The following is an 18,015-nucleotide window of genomic DNA, read 5'->3' as shown; positions in this document are numbered from 1 at the left end:
TGTTTATTTATATAACCAAGGGAGAGTGAAAAATTTGTTCCTGTATAGTTTAAGAAGTTCCCTGATCTGATGTCAACTCATAGATTATTTGATCATCAAGACATCTCCATTGGGAAATGGAGAGGGTAAATGAGATGGTGAAAATGGGAGGTGGCGACAAACCACAAGAGACTGTGGATTCTGAGAAACAAACTGAGGGTTTGGGAGGGGAGAGGGGTGGGGAATTGGATGAGCCTGGTGGTGGGTATTATGGAGGTCACATATTGCATGGAGCACTGGCTGTGGTGCATAAACAATGAATGCTGGAACACTGAAAAGAAATAAAATAAAATAAAATGGAAATAAAAAAAGGTATGGATTTGATTTAGTCTATTATGTGGAGAACTGTGGTGCCCTGATATAATGCATTCTTAGGCATCCTAAAATAAATAAAGGTCGGAATCTCCTTATTTCAGAGTAATCAATGGAAGGTAATTTTTAAAAAGATTTTATTTATTTATTTGAGGAGGGAAGAGAGTGAGAACATAGGTGGTGGAGAGGGGTGGACAGAGGCAGAGGAAGAAGCAGACTCCCCACTGAGCAGGGAGCTTAACGCAGGGCTAGGTCCCAAGATCCCTCCCAGGATCCCGAGATTATGACCTGAGGCAAAAGCAGACACTTAAATGACTGAGCCATCCAGGCGCCCAGTAGAAAGGCAATTTAATTTAATAAAAACTTCTGTGTTACAAGATATATTTTAAAAAATAAGCCCATATTTTATTAATTTGGGAATATGGATAAACATAACAATATAGCTATATTAAATAGGAAACTATTCTACCTTAGTGGTTTTAAGAAATTGGAAATTATTTTTGTTGTTCTTTAGATTAGTCATAGCTAAAGTTCAGCTCAGTTCATATTTTTTAGTAATTTTCCCATTAATATAATAATATTTGCATTAATATGCTTTCAGGGTATTTTAATATCTAGTGTTATTTTATATTTTTGCTAATATCTGTAATGACTTTTTTTGCATTTTTTTTTACATTTTTTATTTCTTTTCAGCGTCACAATATTCATTGTTTTTGCACCACACCCAGTGCTCCATACAATCCGTGTCCTCTCTAATACCCACCACCTGGTTCCCCCAACCTCCCACCCCCCCCCACTTCAAAACCCTCAGATTGTTTTTCAGAGTCCATAGTCTCTCATGGTTCACCTCCTCTTGCAATTTTCCTCAACTCCCTTATTGCATTGTTTTCAAACACATATATAAACACAGTATTGAATTAGGTCCTTTTTATTTTTAAAAATACTTTATTTATTTATTTGGGAGAGAGAGCACATGTGGTGAGGTGGGGAGAGCAACAGAGGGAGAGGAGATAGTAGACTCCCCACTGAGCAGGGCGCTGGACTACTACTATCCCATAGGGCTCCATCCCAGGACACTGGAATCATGACCTGAGCCAAAAGCAGACACTTAAGCAACTGAGACACCCAGGTGCCTCTTATGTCTTCTTTATGGTGTGTGTTTATTATTTGATATATTTGGAACCCTCAAATATGGACAAATATAGGAAGTACTATTTGTGTTTTTTATTCCTATTTTACTTTTATAATTATTTTCTAACACATATAAACAAATTATGTTTAAAAATAACACTCACATCTCCATACTTCAATAAGTCCTAAGTGATGTCTGATTCCTTTTATACCACTAAAAAAGGATGACAATATTTTGAGTCATCCCCTCACCAAATCCAGGCTATATTCAGGAGACTTTTCCCCCTGCTAGAAATGTCACTGAAATCAAGACTTCATCTCTGGGGACAGTGCCAAATCCTTGATGCTTTTGGATACTTTCTCCATTACCATCGCTGTCATCCTCATCATAACCACACTGACATCCATCCCTGTCACTACACTATGGTGATGACATTGCCACTCTGACTTTACTGCCCTCCCTTCTTCGCCTTGAGGGCACTGACAGTATCAGGACTGATGCTCTCTCTGAACAGATAGAAACAGATATAGCTAAAAGGAAAACAACACTGAGTTAAATTTTTCTTGGGACACACAAGACTTTTAGAGTTTTCTGCTCTATAAACAAGCAGGCTCAAAATACCATGGTCTCCTGCCTTATGTTTCATTGCCCTGTTCTCCCCTCACTGGAACAGGGCTGTAACAAGCACCTTACATTTCTGAGAGGGTGAAACTTCAGTTTGGGGGGTGATTAGTTTGGAGAATACATTAGATCTTGAGTAGAATTAGAGCAACTCTGCAGCAGGAACTTTTTTTTTCTTTCCTATTTTCAACTAGCTTCACATTTATTTCAACTGCTTCTGTGAACATCATTTCCTTTTCCTTTTTTTTTTTTTTCAATTTTACTACTATTTTTATTTATTTTTATCTGAGTGAATAGTGAAGGTTATACTTAAATTTAAGTTTAAGTGGAAAGAAAGAAAATACATGAAAAATGAGCACTAATAACATTAATAAAGAATTCACACATACTTTATTATCTCTTCTTCATTTTTAAAGACTTAATTTTTTAGATCAGCTTTATGTTTACAATAAAGTTGAGAGTGAATACAGGGATTTCCCCTAAACACCTGTTCCTACACACACATAGCTTCCCGTATTATCAGCTTCACTCACCAGAATGGTGTTTTTTGTTTTTTTTGTTTTGTTTTGTTTTGTTTTAACCAAGGATGAACCTACTTTGACACAACATAATCACCCAAAGTCCACAGATTATCAGAAGATTCACTTAGTGTTGTACATTCAATGGGTTTGGACGAAAGTATAATGACATATATCCATCATTATAATACCATAGAGAGCATTTTTACAGCCCTAAAACTCTTCTCTGCCCTACTTATTCATCTCTCCCATCCAAACCCCTGACAATCACTGATCTTTTTGTTGTCTTTATATTTTGGCTTTTATCGAATATCATGCAATTGTAATCTTATAGTACATAGCCTTCTCAGACTGGCTTCTGTTACTTGGTAGTATGCATCTTAAGTTAGTCCATGTCTTTCCATGGCTTGATACCTCATTTCTTTTTTTTCCCTTCTCTTTTGAATAAAATTGCACTATCTTAATGTACCACAGTTTATTTATATATTCACCTTCTGAATAGTTTTTGTTGCTTCTAGGTTTTAGCAATTATGAATAAAGGTGCTATAAATATCTACCTATTCATGTTTTTTCATGAACAAAAGTTTTCAACTCCTTTGTGTAAATACCAAGGGCACGATGTCAAGATCTCTCATTGAGTTTGGTGGGAAACCTAAAAACTGTCTCCCAAAGAAGCTGACCCATCTTGCATTCTCACCAGCAACAGGTCAGTGTTTCCGAGGCTCCACATCCTCACAAGCATTTGGTATTGTCAGTGTTCCAGACGTTGGCCATTCTAGTAAGTGTGTAGTGGTGTCTTGTTGTTTTAATTTGCATTTATCCAATGACAAACAATGTAAAACATCTTTTTACATGCTTATTTACAATCTATAAATCTTTGGTGAGCTATCTGCTAAGGTCTTTGACGCATTTTTAAGAGCAGATTGTTTTTTTGTTGTTGTGTCTTTTACAAATAGCATGGAGGACATGGGGACTTAGAGTGGAGAAGGGAGTTGGGGGAAATTGGAAGGGGAGGTGAACCATGAGAGACTATGGACTCTGAAAAACAATCTGAGGGTTTTGAAGGGACGGGGGGTGGGAGGTTGGGGTACCAGGTGGTGGGTATTATAGAGGGCACCGATTGCATGGAGCACGGGGTGTGGTGCAAAAATAATGAATACTGTTATGCTGGAAATTAAAAATAAATAAATAAATAAATAAATAAATAAATAAATAAATAAATAAGACACAACAACAAGAAAAAAATCATTTCCTTTTCCTTAAGCAAGTAGTTTTTTTCAGCCCTCAATGAAATTAGAATCAGTTGAGCTAAGGGAGTAATAAAAAAAAATAATTAGTTAAAATATTAAATTAAAAAAAAGGATCTAATTGGTATCTGGATTTGTAGTCATAGAAGCATATCTAAGTATTGTTAATTATTTTTCATCTCTGCACGATGTGTGCAGTTGTAAGACAGATCTCTGTACAATCATTCCTGCTAATAGCTCCAGAGAATAAACATGGAGTTTGAAAATATTTAGGTTCTTTACATACTGAGAAGATCCCTAGTGCCAGATTTTAAAGTCCCTTAACCAAGCTTAGTTTAAATAAAATATTTTTTAAGTTTAAATAAAGTATTACTAAATAGCAAATGCTTCATTGCACTGCACTTATTGTATTCACACTTTTATTTAATTTTTTGGTTTAAAGAGAATAATGTATCCTTCACTGTAAATTCCTTAAAGGCAAGGAATGCATCTAGTTTTCTTTGGTGTTCCACTGATGTGCAGAAAGCAAATTACTAATATGAATAACCAATAAATAACTGACATTTATATCCCAGACTTAATCTTATTTGAGCTTTAGATTCACATACTGATCTGCTTAGTTATTATTAAATGGTAAACTAGATTTCCCCCATAGAATATCTAACTCAACACTGTCTCACCTTGCCTTCATTCCTAGAAAATCTCTTCTCAATAACCACGTCCTTATTATTCAGTTGCTGAGCTAAAAATGTGTCAGTCAGCCTTGATCTCTCCCTCCTCTCTCTTTTATTATCAATAACAAATTCTTTAGTAAGTTTTGCCAGCTATTTCTCCAAAATAAATCTGGAATTAATTAACTTTTTTTCTATTCCCACTGTTACTATAGTCATTTTTAAAAGATTTTATGTATTTATTTGACAGAGAGAAAAATCAAAGCAGGCAGAGTGGTAGGGATAGAGAAAGAGAGAGAAGCAGGCTCCCTGCTGAGTGGAGAGCACAATGTAGGTCTCAATTCCAGGACCTTGGGATCATGACCTGACCGTAAAGCAGATGTTTAACCAACTAGATGCTTAACCAACTGAACCACCCTGGTGCCCCAGTGGTCAGTGTTTTCTTTGTATCTCACTGGACTGCTGAAATTATATCATATGTACCCTCTCAGTTTCCATGATTTCCCCCCACTAATCAATGCACCAAATAGGAAAAGCCGCCAAAAAAAAAAATTTTACTGAAATATGATTTTCATATCATTCACCTATTTAAATTGTTCAACTTAGTACTTTTTAGTATACTCACAGACAGTTGAAACCACATCAGAGTCAATTTTAGAAAATTTCCCTTATCTCAGAAAGAAGCTGCATGCTCTTCAATGATAACTCTATATTCCCCCATCCCTGACTCCAGCTCTAAACAACCTCTAATCTACTTTCTGTCTGTAGATTTCCCTGATCTGGATGTTGATGGGAACTGAATGTAGTATGTTGTCCTTTGAAATGGGTTTCCTTTACTTAGTATACTGACCTTTGGTTCATTCATGCTATGTATTAGTACTTCATTCTTTTTATGGCTGAATAATATTCTGTTGTATTGATAAATAGTGTGTGTTTATACATTTGTCCATCAAGAGAAATTTGGGTTGCCTTTACCTTTTGACTATTACGAATAATGCTGTTATGAATATTTATGTATACATTTCTGTGTGGACATATGTTTTCATTTATCTTGTGTATATGCCAAAGACTGAAAATATTTATCAGATCATATGGTAATCATTTGAGTGTTTATCATTTGAGAAACTATCACACCATCTTCCAAAACACTTGCACCATTTATGTTTTCAAGCAGTGTATGAAATTTCTGACTTCTCAATATTCTCACCAAAACGTTTTATCTAACTTTTTGATTCTAGTCATTCTAGTGAATGTGAAATGATATCTTATTGTTGTTTTTATTTGAATTCTCCTAATGACTCAAGGCTTGAGCATCTTTTTATGTACTTATAGAAAAGTTATCTTTTTAATGCCTTAATCAAAAGATGCTACTCTAGGGACACATGGGTGTCTCAGTTGGTTCAGCATCTGACTTGATTTCACCTCAGGTCATAAGTTCAGAATTGTAAGATTTAGCTCTGCCTTGGGCTCCATGCTGGGCATTGAGTCTGTTTAAGATTTTCTCTCTCTTTCCCTCTCCCTCCCCTCATGCCATGTTCTCTCTCTCCCTCTACAGAAAATAATAATAATAATAATAATAATAAAAGGATGTTACTCCTTCTCCCTGTCCTCACTCTATCTTCAGTGCTTAAAATACTGCCTGGCACATCATAACAGATTAATAACCAATATTTAATTATTTAAGCAATATATGATAAGTGAATAAATGACAAATATCTACATAGTATTGTAGAGTGCTTCGTCAGAATCAGAATGCTTAAAAGTACAGCTAATGAGACCATTTTTTTTCTTTTTAAGGTTTTTTTCAAGAAACAAGGATAAAAGTTAGAAAACTTGAGTAGAAAATATCTAGATATTAAAAGATTGTTCCAAAAGACAAAAGATAATTTAATAATTTGCTACTCAAATTTGGTCCACTGACCACACTATTAGCATCAACTTGAAATAGTTAGAAAGGACCTTAGGGTTTGAATAATACCTGGAAAAATGGGACATGGCTGTAGTATTTAGTTCCTGATGTTTCCATCATCACCTTTAGTCCTTCTGTTAGATAGTACTGCTACCAAATGTTGGTCCTCTATACTCAATATAGCACTATTGTTATTGGAAGGATCAAAAGTGTTCTTTCTGCTTTTCTCACCATTAAGCATATTTAACATAAAGACTTGCTGATAATTGTCTGGAAAACGTATCAGGAGTTACTCATCTGATGCATAGCACAGTAATATTTGAGAATCTATCTACTTCACTCATAGAAATACTCAAAACACCTTCATCATCTAACCTTGGTTAAAGCTACATCCTTCTAGCCTCCTTTAATATTATATTTCAATAACAAGTGCATATTTATCCCATTAAGTGAGGTGAAACTTCCAAGTAGAGGACTGGGTAAGGGATGTTTTCTGCCAATTTTCAGGCACTGAGTTATAAAAGTCACTAATACTTCCTTGGGTTCAGTGAGCCCACAAGTCAGAATACAAAGATTTGCCATGCCAATTTGAATATCTGGAAAATAGAGGTTTATAAATTTTTTATGTCATATATTTAGCAAGTAGAAAAGTCATGATTTTGAACAGTTTATCTGATTAATAGCATATTCCACTATGATGCAGTGAAACATACTTTGTTTCTTTTTCCAGAACAGTGTCTCTTCAGAATGAACTCTATACATTGTCCTTTCCATATATTTTTTGCTATGACCTATCCACATGAAATACCTTCCTTCTATTTCTACTGGAACAGTTAATTTTACATGTCAGCTTGAATAAGCCACAGTACCCAGGTATTTGGTCAAACACTTGTCTAGTGTTGCTGTGAAGAAATCTTTATATGAGATTGACATTTAAATCAATAGATTTTGAGTAAAGCAAATTATGCTCTTAAATATTGTGAATAGACCTCATCCAACCAGCTGAAGGCCTTAAGAGGAAAAAGGTAGACCTCACCAAGAAAGAGGATTGAATGACCTACCCTAGAAGATGATTGATCCCCCCAAGAATTCTACCAGTAAAGTGCTTTTCTCCTTGAGTGTATCTCTAAGCTCTTGCCCATCCTATAGATTTTGGGTTTACTAACCCATCGTGTCATCCAGTTCCTTAAAATCAGTCTCTCTTCTCACTTTCCCTCCACCTTTCCTTTGTCTCTAATAATAATTTCACCTTGAAATGTCAGAAAATTCACTAAACATCTTAGAGACTGTAAAAATTTTTGAATAAAATTATTCATTTCAGAAATTAATGATTATATCAAAAACATCAGTTTTATTTTTGTTTCTAGAATGTGGAAATGGATATATGATAATGTTAAGAGAGATGGATTTTTTCCACTATTGAGAATATTTTGATAGGTTGTAGGATATAATTATTTGTCAACATAAAGAGGACCTTCACATGTGTTAAATAAGAAATTTAAATTTAATATAATGGATATAATTATAAACTTCTGTTGTCCTCATGTGTGCTTATTCAGTTCATTATTTCCTTCAATTTCTGCACATGTCAGTATGTTATTTTACACATCTAACAGCCCATATTTTGTAAAATAATAATTTGATTGTTTATCTTTTTTAGTGCATGTCATTTATTTTAATTTTATTTTTATTGCTCAGAATATTTTGTTTCTTAAATTACACATATGAGTGAAATCATATATTATCTTTTTCTTACTGACTTATCACACTTAGCATACTTTTTAGTTCCATCCACATCTTTGCAAATGCTAAGATTTCATTCTTTTTGTGGCTGTGTAATATTCCATAGATTATTTACACCATATCTTTATTCATTCTTCAGTCAATGGACGTTTGGGCCATTTCCATAATTTGGCTATAGTAGGTAATGCAACTATAAGCATAGGCGTGCATGTATCCCTTTGAATGAGCATTTCTTATACTTTGGCTAAATACCTGGCAGTGCAATTGCTGGGTCATAGTTTTTTATTTGTTTGCTTGTGTAACCTTTTGAGGAACCTCTATACTGTTTTCCAGATTGACTGCACCACTTTGCATTCCCAAAAATGGTGCAAGATTGATCTGCTTTCTCCACATCCTTGCCAACACCTGTTGTTTCTTGTGTTGTTGCTTTTAGCCATTCTGTCAATTGTGAGGTGATATCTCATTGTAGTTTTGATTTGTATTTCTCTGATGGTCAGTGATTTGAGCACCTTTTCATATGTCCTCTTTGGAAACATGTCTATATTTTTTTGAATTATTAATTGGAATATTCATTCTTTGGATGTTGAGTTTTATAAATTCTTTGTATATTTTGAATACTAATCCTTTATCAGACACATCATTTGCAAATATCTTCTCCCATTCTGTAAATTGCCTTTAGTGTTGTTGTTTATTTTGCTGCTCAGAAGCCTTTTATTTTGATGAAGTCCCAATATTTAAATTTTTGCTTTTATTTTCCTTGCCTCAAGAGCCATATCTAGAAAAATCTTGCTATGGCTGATGTCAAAGAGATTACTGACTGTGGATTTTTTTGGCTTCAGTTCTCATAATTAGGTCTTTCATCTATTTTTAATTAATTTTTGAGCTTGTTATAAGAAAGTAGTCCACTTTCATTCTTTTGCATATTGCTATCTGGTTTTCCCAACACTTTTGAAGAGATTCTTTTTCCCAATGGATATTCCTTCCTATTTAGTAAAAGATTAATTGGCCATTTAATTGTAGATTCATTTCTGGGTTTTCTATTTTGTTCCATTGATCTATGTGTCTACTTCTGTGCCAGTACCATACTAATTTGATCACTACAGCTTTGTAATATAACTTGAAGTCCAGAATTGTGATTCCTCATTTTGCTCTTCTTTTTCAAGAATGCTTTGGCTATTTGGGGTATTTTCTGGTTCCACGCGAATTTTAGGATTGTTTCTTCTATATCTCTGAAAAATGCTTGTGGATTTTGATAGGAATTGCTTTAAAAGCCTAGATTGTTTGGGGCAGAATAAATATTCTAACAATATTTGTTCTTTCAATCCGTGAGCACAGAATGTGTTTAATTTCTTTGTGTCATCTTTAATTTCTTTCACCTATGTTTTATAGTTTTCAGAGTACAGGTCTTTCATTTATTCTGTTAGGTTAATTTTGGTTACAATTGTAAATGTGATAGTTTTCTTAATTTCTTTCTGATTTTTCATTTATTGGTGTATAGAAGTGCAACAGATTTCTGTTGCATTTATTTACTACTTAAATGAATTTGTTTATCACTTCTAGCATTTTTTTTTGCTGGAGTGTTTCATGTTTTCCATAAAGAATATCATGTCATCTGTAAACAGTGAAAGGTTTGCTTTTTCCTTCCTGATTTGGGTACTTTTATTTCTTTTGGTTGTTTGATTGGTGAAGCTAGGATCTCTGATGCTATCTTAAATAACAACAGTGAGAGTAGATATTCTTGTCTTGTTAATTATTGTAGATAAAAAGATCTCATCTTTTCCCAATTGAGAATGATATTAGCCATGAATTTCATATATTGCCTTTATGATGTTGAGGTATGTTCCCTCTAAACCTACTTTGTTGAAGATTTTTATCATGATTTGGTTCTGTGTTTTATCAATTTTTTTAATGCATCTACTGAAATGGCCATATGGTTCTCATCTTTTCTTTTCTTTTTTTTTATTTTTAATTTTTTTTTATCCTTCCTTTTATTGGTTTGGTGTATCATGTTGATTGATTTGTGAATATTGAACCGGTCTTGCAACTCAGGAATAAATCCCACATGATCATTGTGAAAGACATATTTTTAAAGATATATTTATTTATCTGTTGGAGAAAGAGCACAAGCAAGAGGAGTGTCAGGCAGAGGGTAAAGTTGGCTCACTGCTGAGGAAGGACCTTAACATGGGACTTGATCTCAAAACCCCAGGATCATGACCTGAGCCAAAGGCAGATGCTTCACTGACTGAGATGTCCAGGCATCCTGGTGAACAATTTTTGAATTCAATAAACTAGCATTTTATTGAGAATTTTTTAAACTTTTTTTTTTTTTTTTTTGGAGAATGAGAGAGAAAACACACAAACAGGGAAGGGATAGAGGGAGAGGTAGAAGCAGACTCCCCACTGAGCAGGGAGCATAATGGGGGGTTTGATCCTAGGATTCTGGGATCATCACCTGAGCTGAAGGTAAGTGTTTAATAGATTGAGCCACTTAGATGTCCCTTACTGAGCATTTTTAAAATGTTTATTTATTTATCTGAGAGAGTGAGTGGGAGAAAGAATATAAGTTGGGGGGAGAGGTGGAGGGAGAGGGAGAGAGGGAAGCTCGAGCAGACTCCCTGCCAAGCACAAACCCTGATGCAGGACTCAGTCCCACAAACCTGAGATCGTGACATGAGCCAAAACCAAGAGTGAACCAACTGAACCACACAAGTGCCCCTATTAAGAATTTTTGCATCTATGTTCTTCAGGGCTTTTAGGGGAATATTTATCTGGTTTTGGTATCAGAGTAATGATAGCCTCATAAATGAATTTGAAAGTTTCTCTTCCTTTTCTACTTTATTATTTATTTTGGGGTGGGGATATTTGGGGAAACATACCTATTAACTATTATTTAAATGTTTGGTATAATTCACTTATGAAGTCATCTGGCCCTGCACTTTTGTTTATTAGGAGTTTTTGATAAGCAATTAAATCTGTTGATTTTTGGTCTGCTCTAGTTTTCTATTTCTTCCTGTTTCAGTTTTCATAGGTTATATATGTCTAAGAATTTATACATTTTTCTAGCTTATCCAATTTGTTGGCATATAATTTTTCATAATATTCTCTTATGATCATTTGTATTTTTGTGGTGTTGGTTGTTATTTCTCTTCTCTCATTTGTGATTTTATTTATTTGGGTTCTTTCTCTTTACCTTTTGGTAACTGTGGCTAGGGCTTCATCAATTTGATAAATTTTTCAACAAACCAGCTCCTCATTTTATTGATTTGTTCTAGTGGTTTTCTTTAGTGCATTTTAAAGGAATTTAATTGTATTGGCTTCCATTCCCATTTTGTTGATGAACTTAGAAAAATATTCTTCCCTTTTCCTCTTCCTCCTCCTCCTCCCTTTCTTCTTCTTCTCCTCCTCCTTCTCCTCCTCCTCCTCCTCCTCCTCCTCCTTCTCCTCCTTTCTTTCCATCCCATGCCTGATCTTTTCCTGCTGCTTCTGGATCTAATTAGTTGTGAATTAGTTCTTTCACTTCACAGCATGGAATAGGTGCCAGATTGGTCATTTACACAACAGACTAACTTTCCGGGGTGGGGGGGGGGGTGGAGGGAGGAGAAGAATTGATTCAACACAAATGGAAAGAAAAAGAAACAATCCACTATTGTCTATCTGTATATTAAGAGAATATATTTCTGCAGTAGGGATTCAGAAGCTGTTAAAGTCAAGCTAACATCTTAAGCACTAGCTATATGTCAATATTAATACCTAATAATACTTCATATTCCTTTAACACTTACTACTTGTCAGACACTGTGCCCAGTGCCTTAAATAGTTTCGTGTTCCTTTAATCTCCAAAACAACTTTCTGAAGTAAGATTTTATTATTATTATTATTAATCACCATTTTGCACACCATAATACTGAATTTTACAGAGTTTAAATAATTTGTCCAAGGTCAGCAAGATGGCTGAATAGATAGTTTTAACCCTCTCCTCACACAGATCATTTCCCTTATGACAAATTCGGAAACTAGTTAGGAGGCCACTGCACCCCTAGGAAGTATGAAATCAGCCATATTGAAACAAGTAGAACAAGTGAAAACAATTTCTTACCAAAATTTCCACATCTGGTACAGTGTCATGTGATCAGGAGAGAACTCCTCAGTTCCCAAATGCTCCCTGAGCAGTTAAGGAGTTGGGTTCACATCTAAGTCTTCAAATTTTCTAGGTGTTACCAGAGGGATTGGTTTCTACCCCATCTGTTTCAGAGAGCTGATCAACACTTGCAACCAAGTACCCTGGACATTACAAAGAACAAAGCATGCAAGCACTCACCACAGCTTCCACACTTCCCCTGCCACGCTCCTACCCACCTACACATTCCCTGCAGAAGGAGCTGGATTTTTGTTATTACATGAGAATAACCAGCACGACTGATAACAAAATCTAACAGATAAAATTGTCCTGTGACAGGTCTAGCAAATAAATGGGTAGAAATAGTTTTACATTTGATTATTTATTTGGCTTTTCTGAAAAAATGTAACAAGCCTTCTTCTATTTTGTTTAATTAGTTAAAAAAAGACTGTGAGGTCTTTAAACATTAATTTATGACTCCACAGACATATTCCTGACAATTCTCAGCTGATTTTATTTGTTCATTAGAAACACTGAGGCATAATTCTGAGAAAACCCATGCATCTAAGTTGCTAACTGCCTTTTTGTGTCATAAGAAGTAAGTTTTTTTAAATACTTTTAACTCTGTAATTAAATCTCATTGATTACCTCCTTTGGGAAACAAATAGTGGTGACAATTAATGAGTAGATTTTTATGGATATTTTCATATGTTATTTGGATTAGACCAAGAAAGACATGTCTAGGTAAATTAGAATATTAGAAAAAAAAAAAATATATATATATATATATATAAATAGTGGCTCAGTTAAGTGCTTGTCTCTGCCTCAGATCATGATCCCGGGGTCCTGGGATCAAGCCCAGCATCAGGCTTCCTGTTCAGCTGGGAGCCTGCATCTCTCACTGCCTCTCTCCCTTGCTCAAGCTCTCTCTCTCTCTCTTTCCTGAAATAAATAAAATGTTTTTTTAAGAAAAGAACATAATAATATACAGCATGAATATATAATATGCACATTATACATTATACATGCAACCAGACATAATTTGGGAGTTACATTACCTCTCAGAAATCAAAGTATAATTCTGCAATCAGGAAGAGGGGCAAGATGGCAGAGAATTAGGAGACCCTGTTTTAAGTGGTCCCCTAAAGTAAGCTAATTATTTACCAGAACACTCTGAACACCCAAGAAATCAGTCTGAGATGTAGGATTATACACTTCTGGATCTCTATGGGGACAGAAAACATCAGTGGAGAGGTAAAGTGGAGTGGGAACACTTGGACTGATATTAGAGGATTAAACAGAAGGGGGAGGGAGCCACCAGAAGTGACCCAATGGAAAGTAATACCCCAATGCAAATGTGCCCTCTGATTGGGGATCAACATTAACTTGGAGTCTGGTTAAAAACATTCAAAAATAACAAAAGATCTTAAGGGGCAACTGGTGGAATGAGGCAGTCAGGGACACGGGCCTAAGCACACGGACTCAGTGGACAGCCACTGCCAACAACCACCCAGGCCAGAAAGATTGTGGCAGAGTGTCCAGTTCCTGGTCCCTGAGGCCCTGGGGTTGCAGAGCTTGCACCACCGCTCAGCTGGGTGCACTTCTGCCCACTCCCTCCACCCCCCACCCCCATTGAGGGAGTATGATTTGGGTGACAGCCTGTGCTCTCTAAAACTACAGACTTTTGTGCTCTGCAAGTACTGCACAACTGGGGTCTGACCCATTCCATGACTGTGCCTGAGAAAGTTCCATGTGGGTGCTAGCCTGTGACCTCTAAGACCTGCTGAGGGTCTGGATACTCCCAGCCTGCGCCTGAAGGAACTCAGTACCATCTCTGGTCATAATCCCTCAGCGGTGACCTGTGCAATGCTGAGGTATGGATCCCAGATAGGAGTACTGACAAAGGCAGCCATGGGAAGGAGGCTCCCTGGAGCATGAAATACATGCCCTCCTTAATACACATCACCGGCTTCACCCAACTCCCTACCCCACTCTCCTCCAAAACCCTCAGTTTGTTTCTCAGAGTCCACAGTCTGTCATAGTTTGTCTCCCCTCCAATTTCCTTCAACTCACTTCTGCTCTCCATTTCCCAATGTCCTCCATGTTATTCCTTATGCTCCACAAATAAGTGAAACCATATTATAATTGACTTTCTCTGCTTGACTTATTTCACTAAGCACAATCTCTTCCAGTCTCATCCACATTGATACAAAAGTTGGGTATTCATCCTTTCTGAGGGGGTCATAATACTCTATTGCATATATGGACACATCATCTTTATCCATTCATCTGTTAAAGGGCATCATGACTCTTTCCATAGTTTGACAATTGTGGCCATTGCTACTACGAATATTGGGGTACAGATGGCCCTTTTTTCCACTACATCTGTATGGTTAATACCCAGTAGTGCAATTGCAGGGTCATAATGTGTCTCTATTTTTAATTTCTTAAGGAATCTCCACAGTTTTCCAATGTGACTACACAAACTTGCATTCCCACCAACAGTGTAAGAGGGTTCCCCTTTCTCTATATTCTCTCCAAAACTTGTTGTTTACAGTCTTCTTAATTTCTTAACTGGTGTAAAATTGCATGCCAATGTGGTTTTAATTTGTTAAAGAACTCAACTTTTCAGATATAAAGGGAGATTAAAACTTTTTTATATATAGGGATAGTATTAATTAGGGAAAGAGGATTACCTTGAAGCTTATATCTATATGTATATTTAAAAAATAGAAGAGAAAAGAAAACACAAGTATATGTATGAAAAAAGTTTAATTTAAAAGGTTATTATGGAATATGTTGTATTAAATATCTAGTTGTAATGGTAAGTAGATTAAAAATTTTAAAAAGAACAAGAATAGTGAGAATGAATGAAAAATAGAAGTTGTGTCTATGAAATATATAGGTTTTAGGGCAATACCAGAAGCTTAATGTATTGTTTTCCCCTGATATTGGGGTTTGAGAATGGAATTATTCTTGATGAGAAAATGTCATTTTGTCTAGCCAGCACACTCTAAGGCGTGGATGTTAAAAGTTGCTACTTTCTTGCAGATAGTTTAAGAACTAGGTAAGTCAGTCACATAAGGAGACTCTGTAGTTTGTTATGTACACCTCTCCAGGAAAGATGCAATCCAATCCATCTATTAAGGATCTATATAGCTCAATTATTTTGAGAAACTAGAGAAAAGCATTTGAAATTCTCAGGCCATATCTAAAAGGTGTGAACAGAATGCCTTGATGGTTTTTGCTGTCTGTTGATCTATTTTGCTGTTGTTCTTTCTGATCTCTTAATAAAATCTTTTGAATGTTTAAAAACTGATGTAACAATATGATTGTCAATGAAAAGAAGCATCCTTCTGACAGGGCTCATTTTTGAATTTTGTAGATGTCTGAGGACTGGTGAAAATACAGTTTTGAAGAACTTGGATTTTGTTTTTCATGTGTAACAGAAGAAAATAAGATTAAAAAGAAATGATATGCTTTGACAGTGAAGAAGATGAAATGATACTGAAAATGATTTTTTTAAATGGAAGGAAAATGGTGAGAAAATTCTGCATATAGTTTATAAAACTAAAAAGATAAGCATTGCAGAAGAATATTGTCAAATGAAGGTCTGCAAAAATCACCATTAGGGTGAATAGAATATATATTTGCTGGCATTAGAGTTTTGGAATATTGTATGTGTGTGCTTCTAATAAATGGAAGGAAAAAGAGTCAGAATCTGATAAAATTGTTTCAAATAACAAGGGCACATTCAAGAGGGGCAACTAGCCTAAGGGGAAGACACTTCGATATCATTCTTATAATTCAGTTTATTTGTATATATGATGGGGTCATTTTGCAGTCTGTATAGGGAAGGTTATATTTCAATATCTGTATTTTGTTAGGACTCAGAAAAAGTTGTGAAGCAGCTTTTAAATTCTGCCTTCTTATGACAAAAATAGACAGAATGTACTCTGATAATTAGTTTTGAAAAAGAGAAATTGACAATAGGCTAAAAACGTATGTTCTTTCGTTAATGAGAATCAGTATAACAAAGACTAGTTGCATACAATCTGGAGGCATCTGCTTGAATTCAAACCCAATTTCAATTACTAGCAGGGTGATTTGGGGTAATATGTATAATTGTTCATATTTTTCTCACTTATAAAGTTGGAGCTGGTCATACTACTTATTTTCATAGGCATACTGTGGGTTTAAAATAAATAAAAATGTTTGAAGCATTTAAAACAGTGACAGGCTCATAAGAGTTATTGTATAAGTGTTTTATTTCAGTATTTTCATCATCAGTTAAGAAAAAAATATTAGTCACTTATTAAGGTAATTAGGATATTGAAGTAAAAGACAGAGAGGAATATAAATTTGGTAGTTTGAAAGGAAAAGCAGAAAAGAGTGGGTTAAAAAAAAATCCAATCATGTGTAAAGTGTTTCAGGATGAGAAAATTAAATAGTACATTTGGAGACTGAAAGATTTTTTAGAAGAAACCAGACTCTCACAGAGCAAACACATGGAGTAAAATAGTAGAATAATCAGAAATATGAGAGAAAAATATGGTAGGAAAAAGCTATTGAAAAGAGAGCAGGGATAAGAGGGTAAGAAGAGTTCATTGATAGTGATTAATATGAAATAGAAAAGTACTTTGGAATCATTTGGCCAAGATTACATTTAAAAAAAACTGAAAAATGCATCTTTTTTCTTTTAATTTTTTATTTTTTATAAACATATATTTTTATCCCCAGGGGTACAGGTCTGTGAATCACCAGGTTTACACACTTCACAGCACTCACCAAAGCACATACCCTCCCCAATATCCATAATCCCACCCCCTTCTCCCAAACCCCCTCCCCCCAGCAACCCTCAGTTTGTTTTGTGAGATTAAGAGTCACTTATGGTTTGTCTCCCTCCCAATCCCATCTTGTTTCATTGATTCTTCTCCTACCCACTTAAGCCCCCATGTTGCATCACCACGTCCTCATATCAGGGAGATCATATGATAGTTGTCTTTCTCTGCTTGACTTATTTCGCTAAGCATGATATGCTCTAGTTCCATCCATGTTGTCGCAAATGGCAAGATTTCATTTCTTTTGATGGCTGCATAGTATTCCATTGTGTATATATACCACATCTTCTTGATCCATTCATCTGATGATGGACATCTAGGTTCTTTCCATAGTTTGGCTATTGTGGACATTGCTGCTATAAACATTCGGGTGCACGTGCCCCTTTGGATCACTACGTTTGTATCTTTAGGGTAAATACCCAAGAGTGCAATTGCTGGGTCATAGGGCAGTTCTATTTTCAACATTTTGAGGAACCTCCATGCTGTTTTCCAGAGTGGCTGCACCAGCTTGCATTCCCACCAACAGTGTAGGAGGGTTCCCCTTTCTCCGCATCCTCGCCAGCATCTGTCATTTCCTGACTTGTTGATTTTAGCCATTCTAACTGGTGAGAGGTGATATCTCATTGTGGTTTTGATTTGTATTTCCCTGATGCCGAGTGATATGGAGCACTTTTTCATGTGTCTGTTGGCCATCTGGATGTCTTCTTTGCAGAAATGTCTGTTCATGTCCTCTGCCCATTTCTTGATTGGATTATTTGTTCTTTGGGTGTTGAGTTTGCTAAGTTCTTTATAGATTCTGGACACTAGTCCTTTATCTGATATGTCGTTTGCAAATATCTTCTCCCATTCTGTCAGTTGTCTT

At 35.5% G+C, this 18,015-nt stretch overlaps 1 pseudogene; it reads left to right on the top strand.

Moving 5' to 3' along the window:
* The first annotated feature begins 3,240 nt into the window (after window positions 1–3,240).
* Window positions 3,241–18,015, top strand: part of LOC116599716 — a 58,707-nt pseudogene continuing 43,932 nt past the window's right edge.

This window comes from Mustela erminea, chromosome 9 (assembly GCF_009829155.1).
Source record: "Mustela erminea isolate mMusErm1 chromosome 9, mMusErm1.Pri, whole genome shotgun sequence".
NCBI classification, from domain to species: Eukaryota; Metazoa; Chordata; class Mammalia; order Carnivora; family Mustelidae; genus Mustela; species Mustela erminea.
This window is presented reverse-complemented; position numbering and strand designations above follow the sequence as displayed.